This window comes from Balaenoptera musculus, chromosome 16 (assembly GCF_009873245.2).
Source record: "Balaenoptera musculus isolate JJ_BM4_2016_0621 chromosome 16, mBalMus1.pri.v3, whole genome shotgun sequence".
Taxonomy (NCBI): Eukaryota; Metazoa; Chordata; class Mammalia; order Artiodactyla; family Balaenopteridae; genus Balaenoptera; species Balaenoptera musculus.
In genome coordinates, this window is record NC_045800.1 from 18,437,067 (window position 1) to 18,452,590 (window position 15,524).

At 40.9% G+C, this 15,524-nt stretch overlaps 1 pseudogene; it reads right to left on the reverse strand.

The window, feature by feature from the left end:
• Positions 1-3,764: 3,764 nt before the first annotated feature.
• Positions 3,765-15,221, reverse strand: LOC118882899 (annotated as a pseudogene).
• Between the last annotated feature and the right edge of the window lie 303 nt (positions 15,222-15,524).

Consider the following 15,524-nt stretch of genomic DNA (forward strand, 5'->3'; position numbering starts at 1 on the left):
GTGTGTTACAGAATTCTGCAGGGGGAGGGCAAAGCGTAAGACAAAGACATAATAGAACTTCAAACAAAAATGAGGGAGCAAGTTTAGGTCTTATTAAGGTCACTCAAATTACTCAATATAAGCTAAATACCTTGTCTGTCTAAGGAATTGACTGGTCTTGCTGATGAAGACCACTGTTTAAGTCACCTTGATCTAGAGAGAAACCAAATTCCCCACATTTTCAACACAAGCCTGCATTTTCTCATCACTAACTAGGCCTCGCTGATGAACCCAACTCTCGTCTCTCTCTGTCATTTCTCTTAATAAAAATGTCTGCCACATGATACATGTTTAATGTATATTGGTTATTTCTGTCATTTTGACTTAGGTTATTACAAGAACAGTTTCATTAAATATTTATAATAACTATATATATATATATATATATATATATAAAATAATCTTATGTTATAATTGCTCCTAGTCTCACACGAGGAAACGGAAGCTCAGAGACTTTGTGATCATAAGATCATATCACAAATGATGGCAGGGCTGGTATTATCCAGGTTTGTCAGACTCCAAAGCCAGAGCTCTTAATCTCTACATAATGAATTTGATCTTCGGTAGTTGGCACATAAGGGGAGAAAATTGTCTTTCTTGACCTAACTCTAGTTCCAGGTCCAGAACAGTAATTTGTACCACCCCAGCCTTTAGGCACTGTGTCATCATAACTACAAAGCATTCATCACACAAGCACCCTTTATTTAATTTTTAAGACTATTGAGTAGAAGATTCTGTCTTGATATTCCAATTCAGTAACATACAACAAAATCTCCCCACAGACATTTCTTGCTTAAATACAGATGCCACATCCGATTTAATTTGAACTGCAGAAACACGATAGGGCTAGTTTTCAGCAGTTCCATTTGGTCCTTTATCGGTATCTTTTGTTAATAGTCATCTCCTCCTGTGTTGTGGATAATTTCAGCATTACTGACGCTCCAGGTTATCTCATTTCTGTTGTTTCTGGTTCCCTATACTTGTTCGTTTTCTACCACCTGCCAAGATGTTCTTCTTCATTTTATACGTGTCAGCAGCTTGAGAGCCTTGAAAGATGTAATCAAGATTTTTAAAGAAAAACTAAATACCAAATTCTCTCTGGTTAAGGCAGTGACAGTGATTTTTCTTCCCCTGCTTACTTGACTCTTAGGTCCTCACTGACCCGCATCTGTATTTGGAAATGGCATTACCACTTGTAAGAGAAAGCAGATTGTCTACTGAAAAATCTTGGATCAGATGCACACATTAAATATATTACAATTTTATTTGTCATTGATATTTCAATAAAGTAGAAACAAAATCTTTGGATCAGAGAGATCCATTGGAGCCAGGATTCCCCATTCTGGGTCCCTTCTTTGGAACTTCGTGGTTCTCTTCCCTCCTCCCTGAGTCCTTCTTGTCTTTTTCCCTGGCTCCTCTAGTCTCTGTCATTTCTCAGGTTTTTGTCTGATGTATTAGGATGTTTCAGCTGCAAGTGACAGCTTACATTGTAAGGACATGTGTCTCACATGTCAAGAAATCCCCACATCGGTCAGTTCCAGGTGGGTTAATTTAGCAGCTCAGGTCACTTCCCTCTTTTGTTCTGTTCTCCTTAGCAGGTATCTTGGTTGTTCGGCTTTTCCTCTTGTTGTTGCAATTGACTTTGAGTCCCAGGTGTTACATGATACAATCTGGCTAACAGAAATAGACAAGTTTGTGTCTCACTCTCCTGTCATCATTGAGGGACGCTTACCCAGAAGCCCTCAGCTCTCACTTCAATGGGAGGAGCTACATCAGGCCCATGCCCTAACCTTGCAGTTTTAGACTAATAAGGATTTATGTTCTGTGGCAGGGAAGAGGCCCTGAACATCTAACCACGTGCGGTGAGAAGAACAAAACAATCTGGGTTCTATCACTAAAAGAACTGAGATACAGAAGGTAGAGTCTGTCTCACTCTCTTGGGCAGACTTTAAGTGCAGTTAATGATCTTGGCTGTAACTAGCAGGGCAATGACTCCTAGTTATTTATCTTTAGCCTGGGTTTCTTCTGAGAATCAGAGTGGAAACTCCAAATATCTGCTTAGCACTTGCATTTAGATATATAGATCTTCCTTTTGGATAACCTACAAACTTCCAGTCATATACAACTTAGATCCCACAAGCTCTTGCCTCGAAAAGATCACATGACTTTTCAATTTGCCTCTTTCATTTTTAGGACTTTATCCAGGCTGGAACCCTAAGCAGAGGTTAGTTAAATGAACATAGGTCATGCCCGTGAATCTTATTCCATGCATGCTATGGGCACCTTTTATGGGGGCACTGTTTTTATATTATGCCTTATATGAGCAGAACACCTCAGTGAAAGATCAGGGAAATACAGGAAGTCCTTACTTTGCATGGTAATGTGGGACTGTAAAAATGATCATGCAAACTGAATCCACACAAAATGGTCTTGATAATCTACGTGATAATTTGTTATTGTTCTATGACCTTTAAGAATTTCCATCAAAACATTAAAAGCTCTCTTACTGTTACTTATGAAAGTATAGGGATATGGGAAAAATAGAACTAATATTCACTTAATATAGTGTTATTTAAAACATCAGAAACATCGAGAATAAAAATGTTTTGCTCCTTGTAAAAAAAAAAGTTATAAATAGTAGTTTGAACATTGCCTGCCTTCTTCTCATCATATAACTCATAATACTGCCTGCGTCAACATCTTTTCTGTGCCTTGTCAAATTGTCTTGCTTCTTTCTAAGTATGGAGTAGCTTCCAACATTTTATCCGTTGCACTTTAAAGGTTGTGAAACAGCGCTAAGAGTTCTTTCCAAGTGAAGGTTTTTTTTTTTTTTAATATATAGATGTTTTCATTTATTGTATACATATTAGGTACACAGTTTAAAAGGAATAAAAACCCTACTCTGTAGAACATAAGACAATAAATAGAACAAAGATTGGCACTATTATACAAATGGAATTAATGAACATAAATAAGAGTAAGTATGTGATTTTCAACCACATTCATATTATGCAGTTTTAAAACTACCTAATCTTTTACAATGACTAAATCCTTAATTGAAACTGTAGAGTTGGTAAAGGATGTATGCCATTTAAGTATTAGTTCAGAGACTAACAAAACAATTTTACTGGTGGTATTTATGTGTGGGAAGCAGAGACCTACTTACTGTGTATGACTATCATGTTTTAGGAGACATGAAGTTTTTATATTACAAGGAAGAAATCAATTTTAAGTATTAGTTATTTTAGAAATACTACCTAAACTAGGATGACATTTATGAAATATTATGTATTCCTTCTCTAACTCCCTTCTATTAGTCTATAAACTATATCAAACGAAGTGATGGAAGTTAAAATTTTTAACATTTTAGATAGTCAAGTTAGAAAAGGAACTAAAGAAAGGAACTCAGATTTAAAGTTCTGAATGCCCACTAGGCACATTTTCTTGCTTCTAACAAAGTATCTTCTCTTAGAAATGGAGCATTAACTATCCCTCTTGGGGACCTCGGCTACAATAAAAAAGAAAGAGGCCAAGAGACCACAGATGCAGACTCACTGGCATTGCTGGAGAGTGACAATGAAGAACCAGGGGCAGAGTCCCAGGAACACAGGAGATCACAGCAGTCTGGGCTACTAGAATTGGGTGATGAAGCAAGCTAACTCTGTCTTGACAAAATTTACCTGTCTCAGAGAAAAAGTCAGTCTATTGAGATCGACAAGGTAGGATTAGCTTTCCGACGCACAGAAGGCAACACCTGCTATAGAGTGGACATTAGTTAAGTGCTGACTGCCGTCAATACTTAGGTACTTGGCAACTCCTGGCCCAAGGGACATGCAAAGCGACAACAAACCAACCAACCAACTCCTTTCAGAGCTTCGCTTCTCTTCTGTCTTGTCAGTCTCCGAGTACATGAGGCACAGGGCTGTGCTGGGGCAGCACAAAAGCGTCAGTTTCACTTCCCACCTCTGTTAACTGGTCCAATGAAGACACACAAGGATAATGATCTTTTAACATATCTGGCAATTTAGAATTCTTCTCTTGAAGAGGTCGAAAATGTCTAACTGGTGTGAGAAACTTTAGCTCTTTAAATGCAGAATTTGTTTAGTCAAACTGCATCTTCTTTTTCACACTTTGCAAGTATGGAGTAGTAGACACGTTATATTTAATTAAGCAACCCGCCCTAATTCCTGTATTGGGGGTTTTAACATCACTGGTTGGATCTTTTGTTTTGTCATCTTGATCTTTTTTCACAACCTTGAAATACTACGTTTGTAAGATGCTTATTTTCTATTTCCGGTTTTTCTGACCCCAGATTAACACTTATATCGTCAATGGTGGCTTCTTGGATTTGTTCCTTGGTTGCACAAGGCTCCTCAATATTTTCTCCAAATTTAACTTTTTCTTGACTCTTCATCGTCAGAATGTCAACAACTGCATGTCGCATCTCTTCAATAGGCTGAGCTCCTGCCAGAATGGCCTTCTCATAGATTGCGATAATATTTTCAATAGGACTCGTAAGTGGTTCAGTACGAGCAAGGCATATCCAAAGTTTAACAAGTTTTTTGGCATCTGGAATATTTCTAATCAGGTTGTTCAGTGTAACCAATACTTCTTCTTTTGGACATCCTTCATTAATCAGGTTTAGGCATTCAGAAAATGTCTTGTTTACTTTTTCAGTAAACAATCGTTGTTCATCTTCTTCTGCCATGGTAGTCCAGAAGGACCCAACTGGCTTTTCATTTTGTGCTTCGGGCTCAGGCTGGGTAACCACTGAGCTCGGAGGCCTTTTCATCACTCTTCCTTTGCTAGCTTTCCACTCACTCAGACAAGCCTTTCTCTCCTCCGCAGTTTCTCTGTGCTGAGTCCATCTACTATCAATAGCTGCTTTCACCATGGTATGTCTGCACTGGTCAATGATTTCTGACTTTTCTCTCTGTTTAGTATTAGAAGATGAAGCAGGCCTGGCTACCACTTCAGATGTCATGCTTCTTGATACTGTCATTTCTTTCTATGTCCTGAGAAGAACTGGTTTTGATAATAGACAAAACTATATTTAACTGTAATAATTCTTTCTCTCGAGGTCCTTTCCGAACTGTAACACTGGCAGACGTCCTACTGATGCCTTGTTTCATGGCGTCCTGGTTATTACTGTGGTGACTTCTAATAGAACGTCGCACAAGTTGACTGCTCTGAGATGTAGTGCTCACAAATTTAGTGGCAGTCATCGTATGTGAGGCTCTATCACTTTTCACTGTTACACTGCTGACATCACAGGCTGAGACTTTGTGGCTTTAGAGACAGTAGCTGAAAGTTTCTTCATTGTTGCAGAGCTCATCTTTGACTTGTAGAGGTTTTCTAAAGGAATTAATCTTAGACTGAACAATTTGGCCATGATAAGATCCAAGCACAGGTTTCTTGGGCATGTTAGCACCTTGCTTTGGTTTTTCTATAGTCATTTGTTTCTATTTACTGTTTTTAAGGTGAAATGATTGGCTTAACGTCATATGTTGACTTTGGGGGTCATCTTTAATTGGTAACAACGGCAGAGTTTGATTATTATCCTCAAAATTAGGTGTATCAATTATTGTAGTTGAATTGGTTAATTCATTAGAAGGTTTTAAAGGAATACAGTTCTCTTCCGTTGTTATATTATTCTTGATCCCAGTAGGTCTACCGACATTCTCTTAAGGCAAAAATGGCTGATAAAGTTTCAGAATGTTTGCCTCTTCTTGGATCTGGCCTTCAGATGTCTTCACTCTTTTGTCTCTACCACTGGATAATATCTGATTTTCCTGTTTGTATGCAAAAAAAGTTTTTCTTTTTAACAGATGCTCCTTGAGTTTTTGTCTTCTTTGCTCTCTGAACGTGGACTGGGCCATCTGTCTCAGGGGCAGTGGCAGGTCCTGGGGCACGGCTGGGGTGCTCTTCGCAGCTCCGGGCAGGGGGACGCGTCTCCATCTCGACCGCCGCAGACTCCCTCAAGCCGGTGCGGCCACACACCCTCAAGCGAAGGTTTTGAAGGTGTCCATTTCTTTGGGATATTATCCTCCCTTTCCTCATTCATGTGGCTAAATCACCTTCACTAAGTTCCTCTGGCTGCCTATCTAGAGGCGCTGCAGTAGCGGCAGTCAGCATTCCACTGTCAGCTATTACTGCGCTATTTACGTTGGATTTGAATTTTGCTCCTGATGTTTCCACGTGTTATTTCTTTGCTGCGCCTTCCTTTGGGTTGGCCAACTTCCTCTTTTGAGTATCCATTTTTGTCAAACGTCCAATGGGTTTATCACCAAGAGACAAGGAGGCAACATCACTCCAGGGTTTGCTGGCTGTGAGTGAACTGAATTACATGTGCAGTGACCAATCACTGCCAGCCTTTGAAAGATGTGAGTCGATTGGCCACTGACCATGGGACATATCTGTTATTGACTGATGAGCCGGTGGCAGAGTTTCTACTTTATTCAATTTCTCACAGTTCGCATGCCATGGTAACTGAAAATGGAACTGTGTCGCTGGGGGACTGGTGTTGCTGCACTGTACCGCATGGTACCTAAAATCTGTGTACCACATTTCAGAACTGCACAGAGTGAAGGCTGACTGTGTGGTAATTCAGGACATATCCATTCACTGGCCACTCGCTGTCAGTATTTATTTCAGCTTTATACTTCTGAGACACCCCAGGCCAGCCCTTTACTTCCAGGTGGTTGTGAAGTAGGCAAAGCACAGCGTTCCATCAAATGCCCATCCTTGGATGATACACCTGGTCTCCAGCTTGAGCAAGGATGTATTTTAGCCTTGAGGCTGTGCAGTTGGCGTGGACCGAAAACAGCTGTTAATTAGGGGGGTGATGTGCAGTGTAGCGCTGCTGAGAAGCAAGAATGCCATTAACAAGTTTAATAAGCCAAATGACTGCCCCCATGTCAATCAAAGATGGTAAAGGGAACAAATATGTACTCTACAGGTTTTCCTCTCTCTTCTTTGTTTCCGGTCCGTTGGTAAGCGTGAAAATTCACTCTCCCTTAGTGGTTTAGCCTTCAAAATCTAATCTAATCCTATCTAATAAACCAAGTGCTAGGGGAAGGCCTGGAAGACTAGCACTGCCCTGCTGTGTGACCTTACACAGAAATCTTAACCTTTGTTTACCTGCATTATATTCCTCCCCCGGCTTTCAAATCCTCTCCTTGCCACAGGTATGTTGCAGGCCCTTTTGATACCCTTCAAGGTGAACTCTACCTTAACCTCTAGTGGTTTGAAGTAGTGAGGAAAATTTGGGTCTTGCTGACTTGGAGCTCATTAAGATAACACTCTTTTCTTTTAATAAAAATAGAGAGTATATGCATCTCCTATTTTTTCTTGTATCTACTTAATTATATGCTTCCTTTTATGTGACAAAGAGAGCTATTAGGTTATGGAAAGAGCACAGATTTTGGAATCAGACATGGCTGAGTTGGAACCTAGCCTTGTACTGAGTGTACTTGAGACATTTTATGTCATCTCACTGAGAATGAATTCAGTATGTGGTGGCTTCTATCATTAACTGATGATCATAAGCTGATGTATGGGTCAAATAAGCTGATGTATGTAAAACATTTCGCATAGTAACTAGGACATTAAATGTGCTCAAAAATGCTATTTCATAACTTCTCTATTCTCCTTTCTACTTTAGCTTCTAGTAAATTCACAGACAAACCTCAGTTGTTCAGTCATAATGATTAACCAATCCTAAATATTTGGCATAGCTAGATTTCTTCTTTATATAACTATTTCTCTTTCTTTCTTTTCTTTCTTTCTTTCTTTTTTTTTTTTTTGAGTGGTTTTGTTCTTAACTGTTTTCTTTTGGATGTGCTTTAATATTAGAAATCCCCTCAATTATCTGTGGATGTAGATGGACGTACAAAAAGAATGAATAAATTGTTGGTATAGGCATACCTCAGAGATATTGCGGGTTCAGTTCCAGCCCACCGCAATGAAGAAAATATTGTAACAAAGTTAGTCACATGAATTTTTTGGTTTCTCAGAGCATGTAAAAGTTATGTTTACACTGCACTTGTAGTCTACTAAGTGTGAAATAGCATTATGTCTAAAAAAAAACCAATGCACATACCTTAATTTAAAAATACTTTATTGCTAAAAAAATGCTAAACATGGTCTGAGCCTTCAGCAAGTCATAATCATTTTGCTGGTGGAGGGTCTTGCCTTGATGTTGATGGCAGCTGACCGATCAGGGTGTTGGTTTCTGAAGGTTGGGGTGGCTGCAGCAGTTTCTTAAAACAGATGACAATGAAGTTTGTCACATAAAGTGACTTTCCTTTTCCGTAGCACACAACGCTATTTGATAGCATTTTACCCACGGTAGAACTTCTTTCAAAATTGGAGTCAATCCTCTCAAACCCTGCCACTGCTTTATCAAATAAGTTTATGTCATATTCTAAATCCTTTGTTATCATTTCAGCAATCTTCACATGTGTAAATTCTGTCTCAAGAAACCACTTTCTGTGCTCACCCATAAGAAGCAACTCCTCTTCTGTAAAATTTTATAAGATTGCAGCAATTCAGTCACATCTTCAGGCTCCACTTTTAATTCTAGTTCTCTTGCTATTTCCACCACATCTGCAGTTTCTTCCTCTGCTGAAGTCTTGAACCCCTCCAAGCCATCCATGAGGATTAGAATCAATTTCTCCAAACTCTTGTTAAGGTTGATATTTTTGACCTCTTCCAATGAATCATGAATGCTCTAAATGGCATTCAGAATGGTGAATCTCTTCCAGAAGGTTTTCAATTGACTTTGCCCAGATCCATCAGAGGAATCACTATGTCTGGCAGCTATAGCCTTCCAAAATGTATTTCTTAAATAATAAGACTTGAAAGTCAAAATTACTCCTTGATCCATGGGCTGCAGAATGGATGATGTGTTAGCAGGCATGAAAACAACATTAATCTTGTTGTATATTTCATCTCCATCAGAGCTTTTGGTTAACCCAGTTGCATTGTCAATGAGCCGTAGTATTTTGAAAGGAATCTTTTTTTCTGAGCAGTAGGTCTCAACAGTGGGCTTAAAATATTCAGTAAACTATGTTGTAAACAGATGTGCTGTCAGCTAGGCTTTGTTGTTTCATTTATAGAGCAAAGGTAGAGTAGATTTAGCATAATTCTTAAGGGTCCTAGGATTTTCGGAATGGGTTATGAGCATTGGCTTCAACTTAAAAGTCACCAGCTTCATTAGTCCCTAACAAGAGAGTCAGCCTCTTCTTTGAAGCTTTGAAGCCAGGCATTGACTTCTCTCTAGCTGCAGAAGTCCTAGATGACATCTTCTTCCAACGTAAGGCTGTTTTGTCTACACTAAAAATCTGTTGTTTAGTGTTACCACCTTCATTAATGATCTCAGCTAGTTCTTTTGGGTAGCATGCTACAGCTTCTTCATCAGTATTTGTTGCTTCATCTTACACTTTCATGTTATGGAGATGGCTTCTTTCCTTAAACCTCATGAACCAACCTCTTCTGGCTTCAGACTTTTCTTCTGCAGCTTCCTCACCTCTCTCAGCCTTCATAGGATCGAAGAGAGTTAGGGCCTTGCTCTGGATTAGGCTTTGGCCCAAGGGAATGTCGCGGCTGGTTTGATCTTCTATCCAGACCACTAAAACTTTCTCCATATCAGCAATAAGGCTGTTTTGCTTTCTTATCATCCGTGTATTCACTGGAATAGCACTTTTAATTTCCTTCAAGAATTTTCTTTTGCATTAACAACTTGGCTAACTGTTTGGTGCAAGAGGCCTAGCTTTCAGCCTGTCTTGGCTTTTAAGAGGCCTTCCTCACTAAGCTTAAACACTTCTAGCTTTTGGTTTACAGTGAGAGACTCTTCCTTTCACTTGAACACTTAGAGGCCATGTAGGGTTATTAATTGGCTTTATTTCAATATTGTTGTGTCTCAGGGAATAGGGAGGCCCAAGAGGAGGGAGAGAGATGGGGGAATGGCTGGCCTATGGAGCAGTCAGAACACACACAACATTTATGTGTTACGTTCTTATATGAGCACAGTTTGTGGCACGCCAAAACAATTACAATAGTAGTATCAAAGATCACTAACCAGAGATTGCCGTACAAATATAATAATGAAGAAGTTTGAAATATTGTGAAAATTACCAAATGCACCATGGAGACATGAAGGGAGCAAATGCTGTTAGAAAAATGGCACTGATAGACTTGCTTGATGCAGGGTTGCCACAAAGCTTCAATTTGTAAAAAAAACTCAATATCTGTGAAGCACAGTAAAGCAAAGGGGAATAAAACGAGGTCTGCCTGCATTTCATTTCAGCCCCAGTGATGTACAAGTCATTTTGCTCTCCTTTTCTCTGGTCTGGGAACCTGTTGTGATGTATAGTAACATTCTTCAGCTGGTGGAGAGCTTTACCTCTGAAATAATTCAGTTTGACCTACAGATATTTTGTTGCTGTTCTATAGTTGGCACAGTATCAAAGTTTGTGACCATGATGTTTTATTTGCCAGCCCCTTGTAGACAGCCTAGAACAAGAGCTGGTGCAGTTTGAAATGGCAGAAATAATGCTTTGTATTCAGCAAAACCCATTACATTTACTCTTCCTGGCTCACAAGAAAACTACCTTTTGTCTGCAGTTAGGTTGAGGTCATGACTGGGTTCGGGCAAATAGAATGTGGGTAGAAGTGATAGTCTGGCCAAAAAACTTTTCGGGTAATTGATAACATTACGTTCTGATCCCCTGGTGACTTCTAAGGCTGTATTTTTTAAATGGAGAATGATGATATGGAAGGATACTGGTTATCACTCAGAGGAAAACCACCTCAGGGAACTACCTGGACCTGCATCAGAAAATGATATGCACATGAAATCAATCTTTGTTGGGTTAAGCTTCTGAGCTATCAGGGCTTATTTGTTACCAAAGCATAGCCTATTCTATGCTGACTAAAACAGTTCCCTATCTAGTTCATGGGACTTTTCTGGAGATAAAATGATACTGCACTCCAGTTAGTACTTATAAAGTGTATAGGAAAGCAATATGTGAATGTATCATGTTGCTATTTGTGGAAAGTGCCCAGGTTTGGAAGGTAAGAGACCAAAACCAAACTCTTATAAGCATGTCAAGCCCTCACATCTCTCTTATATTTAGCCCTGTCATCTGCAAAGTAACAGTCCTAATCCTTGCCATGACTACTTCTCCGGGTTGTTACAAGATGCAAATGAAATCATGGATGTGTAAGAACTTCGTAAACTGTAAAATCCTATCAAATAAGAGGCACTGGAATGATTTCTCTGGAGCTTCAAACCTCTCTCAGGATTACCCTTTTCACATAGAAGAGGGATGCCTCACTACCCTAAAGTGTTACTGATTACTAGAATGTCAGCACAGATTCTCGTTCAGCAAAGCGTGAGCCCAAACCTTCTGAATGTAATCTGAAACATTTGGCAGGCTTTTTCTGCCTGGAACATCTGCTTGAAGCTGAAAATAAAGGCGGCTGTAATTCTAAACACAGAATGTCTGGAGGGGAGAAAAAAGAACCTTGAACAAAGATTTAATCTCTCCTGAAGACAAGGGTAGAGGAGGGGAGGAGGGTATGTGATTGGGGTCTGGTGTAGGAGAGGGAGAAAGGTCAGACTTCACTTGGGGGGCAGCTCATGGACCCCAGGAAGGCCGGGGTCATGGCTACATACTCAGTTGCCTACAGCATATGTTTGCAGGAACGGAAGTCCCCAGGATTCCATTCCACTCCATAGCTGGCCTCTGAAATTCCCTGGGTGAAGCATCTTTTTAGCCAGCCCCTTTGCTTCCTATCTAGATCCAACCAACGGAACAGTCTTGTTGGGGGGGTACTGTGCCAAAAGTTGATGTTGTCCTAAGGAGACGTTGGGGGAATGAGGAAACTGAGATGCAGTTTTGATGTCATGTGGAGAACACAGTGTGTGATTCAGAGATGAAACTTTGAGGCCAAAGTCAACCAACAGGCCCTTCAACCCAACTTTTCCATGTAAGGGCTTCATCGCAAGGGCAGCTGCGTCCTTGAGTCTCAGTGTTCACCTTTGTAACTCTTGCCACATGCCAGGCACCCTACTAAGTGCTTCACAAATATTAGCTCATTTATTAGTCATAAAAAGGCCCGAGGAAATAAGTACCAAGGCCCAGAGAAGTTGAGTTGTAGGTCACAGAAATAAAAAGTGGCACAACCAGGATTCAAACCCAGGCAGCAGGCTCTGCAGCCCATGCTCTAAACACTACACTCTGCTGCCTCATCCAGAAGAGGAGTGGAATATGCTTGTTGACCTCAGAGCTCCAATGGCTTTCCATATCCTGGAATTTTTCTGACTTAAATTCATCAGATAAGAGTCAATTAAAAAAAGAAATCAAACAAGAAAGCCACGTCTTGACCAGTCCGTGTTGTGCAGATATGTGCATGGAGCTAACAGAAATCAATTGCAAATCCTCTTTGTCTGTTCCTTGCTACTGAAAACAGCCTCACTCTTTGAGGTTCCGAAGCGAGTCAAACGCATACACCGGAGACCCCTCAGGGCCCAGAGCGTGGAAAGCCAGACCCGAGTGAGCTCATTACCTATCACTTGGGTGTTGGCTGAAATAAATAAATAAAAAGAAAACCCTCTGGAGTTATGCTTGCAGTCGGGACGCTAACATTCATTAACATATGTTCATAAAAATGCGTGTCTGCAGCACATATACATTGCTCATCACAAGGCTTATACGCACCTCATTAATTACCAGTTACCGGGACTTCCCTGGTGGTGCAGTGGTTAAGAATCCTCCTGCCAATGCAGGGGACACGAGTTTGAGCCCTGGTCCGGGAAGATCCCACATGCCGTGGAGCAACTAAGCCCGTGCGCCACAACTACTGAGCCCACGTGCCACAACTACTGAAGCCCGTGCACCTAGAGCCCGTGCTCCACAACAAAAGAAGCCACTGCAATGAGAAGCCCACACACTGCAACGAAGAGTAGCCCCCGCTCACCACAACTAGAGAAAGCCCGTGCGCAGCAATGGAGACCCAACGCAGCCAAAAATAAATAAATAAATAAATAAATTTATTTTTTAAAAAAATTACCAGTTGCCTCTAGGCGTTTACTTGAAGACAGTCAAGTACTATGTAATCAAGTAGTGCTAACAAATTACTTTTGTGAGGAATCTGGAAAAAGGGAAGTGTGAGATTAGCAATTAGCATTTGTCTCTGACTTTACTTGATAGCTGGTTGCTTACCTTGTAATGATTCAAGCATCACGCAGCTGGGTTTTCAGTGAGTCTTCTCTCTGGACTCCGTGTCTCCATCTCCCAAATGAGTATTTTTCTTCCGTCTTCCCTTCCTACTACTAAGTCAGCGTTGTAAGTGTGGCCCAGACCACCTGCATCTGGTTTGCTGGGGGGTGGGGAGCCTTTATTAAAAGTGGGGAGCCTCTGGCTCCAGCACAGGCCACTGAATCAGAAACTCTTTACAAGTGAGGCCTGGCTGGGCTGACTGCGTGAACTAGTCTATACCCTTTAGCTCAGAGTAGCTTTCATTTTCAGAAGTGTTCTGATTTTGATAATAAACTCCATGGGCACTCCAGGCCTGAAGCTCTACATTGTCACATGTGCCCCAGGTGATTCTTATGCCTGTTAAAATTTGAGAACCACCATCCTAAGTGTGGTAGAGGGCTTGGACAGGATAAAACCGTCAATAGTAGTGAGTTTGATGGAAAAAACACTCTCAGATGTCATTTATAAAAATCATATTCTTACGAATATCACTTGTCTAGGATAGAAGAAGGATTCTATAGGGAGAAAACCATGCAAAATACGCTATCTTACATATTAATTATGAGACTATTTCTCTGATTGGCCTCAAAGAAGTCAGGAAATCTGGCAAACCCACGTCAAGGAACACAGTAGAGTTCGTCCCTGCCTAGAAATTCTATGAAGGCAGGTTCAGGTGTGGCCTGAACACAAACCCACGAGCTTCTTCAGAACTGGCCCTCAAAGAGTGGCCACCATGAAACAGCATCCTAGCATTGTCCACAGGGCTGAGAAACTTTGTGGGCAGAAGTCACAGACGGGCAGTCCCTGGCCACTAGCCACCCACAGCTGTGTTCTGCGCACAGTGATTTACACGTTTTGTGTCATTTTCAGACGTTTAAAAATGGGAGATTTTGTGTCCAAAAATTATTTCTAATTTCTCTGGAAATACCAGAGGGATTGGCAAGTGTGGATTTTGTTCCCACGTGGCAGGAGTTGACTAGCTCGATAGTGACCACACTCTTTGCATGGAGCTTAGATTTTTACTTCACTATGGCCCCCAGCCAGCCTGCTTCCTTCATTTCCATCTCCTGCCAAGCCCCATGGCTGGGATGTTGCTGCTTCCACTATGTGACCTGGGAGTTCTCAGCCTTGGCTGCATATTAGAATTAACTTGGGAGCTTTAATTTAAAAAAAGGAGGAGGAGATACTAGAGGAGGAGAAGGAGGGAAGAAGAAAAAGAAGATGGAGAGGAAGAAGAAAGCAAGAAGCAAAGCGAAAGGAAAAGACTGGACTTATGACAGATGACTACTGCAGAACCTCATTGGTTGGGCCTAGGAATCTGTATTTTAAGCTCTCCAGGTGATTCTAGATGCCGAGAGGATTAAGAACCACAGGTTCACCCTGAGAACCTTTCCAGAAGCTGCCTCAGGGAGGATCCCAGCAGGTTCCTGTGTGCCTGAGGGCTCATCTGTAACTACTGTGTTTAAGAATCACCTGGCGAATTTGACCTTAAGATGCTACCCCCAGAGATTCTGTTTAAGTGGGTGGTATGGGGCCAGGGTTTGTATTTTTCACAGGTGATTTTGATGCAGGTAGTCCAGAGCCCACACTCCAAGCGGGGTACTTGCCCAGAGCTCTCCTTCCCTTCCTTCTAACAAGGTTTTTTTCTGTGATTTTAAAAGAATCCCACCTTGTTCTTTTCACCTGACTTCAGTGAAGAGCTGGTCTCTGAGGCATCTGAGGCATGATGTTTGAAATTTAAGTGCAAGGAACACTTCTTGGCCAGAGCTAATTCTCCCCTTCTAGGCCTTTTTGGCACCATTTGAACTTTCAGAAATGCTGTCTCTACTGTGATAAAATGGTGCAAATGGAAACTCATCAGAGGAAAGGGCACTCACGTTTTCCCTGACTCTGATTCAGTTTGTTCCACTTCGCCATTCTTGATGTGGCTGAAAGTCCTGATAAGAGTTTTCTATTTGATAGTTCCTTTCGAGGTCTAAGAAAGAAAGAGAAATGGGAAAACATAGGAGAAATTCTTGTGACATTGGGTTAGGTAAAGATATCCTAGATAAACCACCAAAAGGGTAATCTATAAAAGAAAAAAATGATAATTTGAACTTTATCACAGTTAGGAACTTCTGCTCTTTGAAAGTTACTGTTGATATGGAGAAACTATTTGCAAATCCCATATTTGGTAAAGAACTATTTCCAGCATGTATAAAGAATTCTAGAATTCTCAAA